We start from the raw sequence: 6,000 nt of genomic DNA, 5'->3' as shown, positions 1-6,000 counted from the left end.
AGCATTACACTTCCCTGTTTCCCCCTGCCCAGCATGATCCCCAATTGTATGGCCATCAGCCTCCTTGCAGACTGAGACCCTTGAACTCTGCTTCCTCCCACTGGGATGCCCTCTGCCTCAGTACCCAGGGCAGAAATCTGAAGCACATGCTTAACACTCAGACCAAGAGTGTGGACCAAGGTGCAAAACCCTGGGATTCTGTCTGGCCTTTGTGTGAGAAGAGTTTGCTGAGAAGTTTCTTCCAGGTTGAGGAAAGGCTAAATAGCTTGGGGTATCACTTAGCTTTCCCATAAATAAACTCTGCTGGAACTTCCTCCTCCTCATCTATACTATACCCTGGTCTTCTGGTCCCTCATGCTGTGTCTGTCATACTCAGTCTGTCCCTCTAAATTCTTGGTTCCCCAAGTGCTGACTTCCTTCTGAGAACAAGGGGTATTCAGCTTTAAGTTTGAGATGAGAAGTAGTGGCACAGTCCACAGACGGAAAGTCTCAGAGAGGAAGGTCAATGGCCACATCGTAACATGGCCTAAGGCTGACATGGGGCTGATGGGAGCTACTGTGTAAACCTCAGCTGACCTGCAGCCTCTGTTTTCTGCCATCTCTCCCACATATACCATCCAAACTGGTCCTGCTGAAACGTGCTCCTGATCCCATAATTCTCTTATCCTCAAGCCTTCAGGAGTCCTTTACTTATTTATTTATTTATTAAATTTAACTTAAGTTCCAGGATGTATATGCAGAACGTGCAGGTTTGTTACACAGGTAAACATGTGCCATGGTGGTTTGCTGCACCTATCAACCTGTCAGTTATGTATTTATGTTTTTTCTTTTTGTTTTTCTGAGACAAAGTCTCACTCTGTTGCCTAGGCTGGAGTGCAATGGCGTGATCTCAGCTCACTGCAACCTCTGCCTCCCAGGTTCAAGCTATTCTCCTGCTTCAGCCTCCTGAGTAGCTGGGATTACAGGCACACACCACCATGCCTGGCCAATTTTGTACTTTTAGTAGTATTGGGTTTCACCATGTTGGTCAGAGGAATGAGAGTTTGGAAGGGAACAAGGGAACAGGACTTTTCTTTTCTTTCTTTCTTTTTTTTTTTTTTGAGACAGAGTTTTGCTCTTGTTGCCCAGGCTGGTCTCGAACTCCTGACCTCGTGATCCGCCCACCTTGGCCTCCCAGAGTGCTAGGATTATAGGCGTGAGCCACCATGCCTGGCCCACATATTAACTTATGAATTAAGCCCCACAGGTTTTAGCTATTTGACCAGATTCTCTCCCTCCCCTCGCTCCCCTACCCCACAGCCCTCCACCCCCCACCCTGACACAGAACCTGTGCTCCATCTGATATTCACAGCCCCGTGGACAAGTCTCTGAAACACATCCTGCTTTGGCCAGCTGGCTGAATCTCCTTCCCCAAAAACCCCTGATGGTTTCTCATCTTGAGGATGGAAATGGGATAAGGGGAAGTGAGGATGAGGCATAATTGTGCTCAGAATCATTTCTTCCCTTGAACTCCAAGCTTTCAGCTTACAAGGATCCTCCCTTCACTCCCCTCATCACTAGCCACATTTTTTTTTTTTTTTTTTTTTTTGAAACAGTCTTGCTCTGTCACCTAGGCTGGAGTGCGGTGGCTCAGTCATAGCTCACTGCAGCCTCAACCTCATGGGCTCAAGTGATCCTTCCACCTTAGCCTCCAGAGTAGTTGGGACCACAGTCACGTACCACCACATCTGGCTAATTTTTAAATTCTTTAGGCTGAGCTCGGTGGCTCACACCTGTAATCCCAGAACTTTGGGAGGCTGAGGTGAGGTCAGGAGTTCAAAACCAGCCTTGCCAACATGGTGAAACCTCATCTCTACTAAAAATACAAAAAAAATAGCTGGGTGTGGTGGCATATGCCTGTAATCCCAGCTACTTGGGAGGCTGAGGCAGGAGAATTGATTAAACCTGGGAGGTAGAGGCTGCAGTGAGCCAAGATTGTGACATTACTCTCCAGCTTGGGCAACAAGAGTGAAACTCCGCCTCAAAAAACCACTTTTTTTTGGTTTTTATATATAGACAGGATCTTATTATATTGTCCAGGCTGGTCTTGAACTCCTGGACTCAAGTGATCTTCCCACCTCAGCCTCCCAAAGTATTGGGATTACAAGACACCACACTTAGTCCATCACTAATCAAATTCTGGCACCTCTTCCTCACCTACTTGGCCAGTTGAGATCTTGCCTTCCTTTGAATTCATCCACATTATTTTTTTGCTATTTTATATTTTTGCTCCTCTTTTCCTGTGTCATGTTTCCAGTTAGATTGTGGGTGTTTTGAGAATGGGGCCCCCATACCTTCTTTATCTCTGGGCCTCCAGCCACTGAAATATTGGTGTTTTTGGTGGGAGCAAAGGCAGTCCTGGGGGAGGGATGGAAAGGTGACAGAGATGCTGTAACTCTTCTGGAGGCTCCACCATCCTCCTGGACCCTAGCCCAGCCTACTCCAGGGGCTCTCTTGGCTCTCCCACCCCTTCAGTGCCTCCTCTCTCTTTTCTTCATCCTCTCCCTGCTCTCAGGTAAAGGCCAAATAGTCTGAGAGGCCGAGTGCTGTCAGGGGTCAATAGCAGAGGGAAAGCTGCCCCCCGGGTAAATCAAACAGCTTCCCAGGGAATAGGGCTTTACAAGAGACTTTGGGAGAAGAAATGGATGGGGCTGAAGAGAGAGATGGTAAAGGCATCCCAAAGAGGAAAACACATCTTTGTGTTCCGGTTGTAAAGGTAAAAGGGCAGGGGCAGAAAACAGCATATGTGTGTGGATGTGTGTGCTTGCATGTGTGCGCCACCTGGGCCTCAGTGTTTCAGAATATCAGAGGAATGAGAGTTGGGAAAAGAACAAGGGAACAGCACTTTTCTTTTCTTTCTTTTTTTTTTTTTTGAGACTGAGTTTCGCTCTCGTTGCCCAGACTGGAGTGCAATGGCGCTATCTCGGCTTACCGCAACCTCCACCTCCCGGGGACAAGTGATTCTCCTGCCTCAGCCTCCCAAGTAGCTGGGATTACAAGCATGTGCCACCACACCTGGCTAATTTTGTATTTTTTGTAAAGACAGGGTTTCTCCATGTTGGTCAGGCTGCTCTCGAACTCCTGATCTCAGGTGATCCACCTGCCTCAGCCTCCCAAAGTGCTGGGATTACAGGAGTGAGCCACTGTGCCCGGCCAGAACAGAACTTTTCTAGACTGGGCTGGAGCCAGCCTGATGGTTGGGAGTTGGGAATCATTAGCGAATAAAAAGGAGCAACTGAGGATCTGCTTCTTGCTTTTTTTGTAATTAAATGAATAAAAGTATATTTAGTCGTTCAATGGATTCGCAGGGCATGGCACCTATTTGTGTAGATGTAACTGGGACATATGAAGATAAATAGGACTTGTGCTCCCTGGGAGCTTAGTGCTAATATCCATTGATTCAACATATGACAAACAACTGAGAAAATCAGCCAGGATGCCAGGGTATTCTGGGATAGAATGCAGACTGTGACAAATGAATCTAATTATATTACACATTGATGATACACACACACTGCGGAGGGTAAGAAGAAAAGGAGCTGACCTAAGTAACTTTAGAAACAGTGTTTTAGCTGGAAACACTCTCAAAGGCTAAAGACAAAAGACGGATGCACGCTACAGAACACTACTGTAACTGGTACATCTGTTTTTCACTGGGGCATGGGTTAAACGTTTTGAAACTGTTTTACATATATATTGGGGTTGAGCAAATAAGTAATGGATGTTGGGAGCCAGGTTTCTCGCTGGCAGAGGGAGAAGTCACAGAGCCACTGGGGAAAGGCTATGAGGAACTCTGTGGTACTGGGTTAGAATGGGAGACAGCAGTGCGAACTTGTATTTAGCTTAATATATAGCCAGATGAATAGATACAGAAATGATGATAGATACCTATATACACATGGTTGGTATACATACACGTATTACCTAACTCCGTTGCTCCAGAGGGCCTAGGAGCAATGACACTTCAATAACAGTAGCATACCTCAAAGCTAGATCTAGGTTTCTAAATACCATTCTGAAAGGAAGAACGTTTCTCCATTTCTTGGTGAAATAGTTGATTCTGGGGCCAGGACAGGGAAAACAGATGATCTAGAGCATCGTGCAGTACTAGAAATTATGGCTGGGCACAATGGCTCATGCCTGTAATCCCAGCACTTAAGGAGTCTGAGGAGGGCAGATCACAAGGTCAGGAGATCGAGACCATCCTGGCCAACATGGTAAAACTCTGTCTCTACTAAAAATACAAAAAATTAGCCAGGCATAGTGGCACACATCTGTAGTTCCAGCTACTTGGGAGGCAGAGGCAGGAGAATTGCTTGAACCCAGGAGTCGGAGGTTGCAGCGAGCCAAGCCGAGATCTTCCAAGGCACAGTTTTCCAACTGTAAACAAAACAGTTTTGAAACAGGGTATCATCATTCATTCAACAAACACTGACTACCTTCATATGAGTCAGAAACTGAGCTAGACACTTCATTTATTACAGAAAAAAATCACTGAGTGTCTGACATGTATGTTACATGAATTATCGCTAACACTCCTAACAATCCTGTAAAGTAAATCTTACTACCCGCATTTAACAGAGGGTAGATACAGGAGGTGATAGGCCAGTTTAAAGCTGCTGGAAATACAAGACAAACTACAAGAGATGTTAAGAAGGGACACGTGATTCTTAGAGACAGGTGTGCCTCCTCTGCCTGGAAGCCTTTCCCTCAATTCCTTCCCTCACAAATTCCTGTTCCTCCAAGATTCACCCAAAGTGTTACCTCCTCTGTGAAGCCTTCTGTGATTCTTCCAGGCAAGCTTAAGTCTCTCTCCTCTTGATTTACCTGTCTGTTTTCCTCATAGACTATGAGCTCCTTGGGATTAGGATAAATAGACTTACTCAATTTCACCCACACCTTGATAATAAAAATCAAAGAACTCATGGTTAGAGAAGAAGCAAAAGTTAGAAGTGTGATCATGAGTAAAATTTGCAGGTGTGAATTCAAAGAGTGTATTTGGTCAAGATGGAATGGTTTTTGTAAGGTAGTAATAGGGCTATATAACTAGTGGCTTTAAACCCAAGAATTTGGACTTGACACTGGAGTAAATAGGGAGTCATTGAAGCTTTCTGAGCAGAGGAGTTATTTTCATTTCAGAAAGAATAGCTTGTATATAGAGTAGATAGTGTCTGAAAACTGGGCAGTCCATAGGAAATGATTGCCACGGCCCAGGTGAAAGATGATGAGAACCAAACCTTCATGATGGCTTTGAAATGAAAAAAACTGGCTGGGTGCGGTGGCTCACACCTGTAATCCCAGCACTTTGGGAGGCTGAGGCAGACAGATCACCTGAGGTCAGGAGTTCAAGACCAGCCTGGCCAACATGGTGAAACCTCATCTCTGCTAAAAAATACAAAAAATTAGCCATGCTTGGTGGCGTGTGCCTGTAATCCCAGCTACTCGGGAGGCTGAGGCAGGGAGACTGAATTGACACAGTTGCAAGTCAAGAAATGCCAGAAATTGCCAGCTACCACTAGCAGCTGGAAGAAACAAGAAAGCCCATTCTGCCCTGAGTCTCAGTGAGAGCAGGGCCCTGCTGACACCTTGATTTTGGACCTCTAGCCCCCAGAACGCTGAGGCAATGTATACCTGTCTTAGCCACCCAATTTATGGCTGTTTGTTACGTAGCCCTAGCAAACTAATACAATCAATATGCATTCATGTATCCTTATTTTATACCTTGAGTTATAATCTAATACTATGTATCTATTTTGTTGCTCAAATTGTTTCAGCCTCGGTCATTGAGAGCTCTTTCAGGTGCGTTCCCTCAATCCCTTATGATATGCCCCCATCCTTTTGTTTTGTGGGCACTTTTTTAGTTTCTTTCTTTCTTTTTCTTTTTTTAAACAGTCTTGCTCAGTCGCTGAGGCTGGAGTGCAGTGGTGCGATCTATTGGTTCAACCTGAATTTCTAGAAAAA

Source organism: Aotus nancymaae, unplaced genomic scaffold (assembly GCF_030222135.1).
Source record: "Aotus nancymaae isolate 86718 unplaced genomic scaffold, 86718_ANA_hifiasm-v0.15.2.pri h1tg000016l, whole genome shotgun sequence".
Lineage (NCBI taxonomy): Eukaryota > Metazoa > Chordata > Mammalia > Primates > Aotidae > Aotus > Aotus nancymaae.
The sequence above is the reverse complement of the archived record's forward strand: the minus strand, read 5'-3'. Positions refer to the sequence as shown.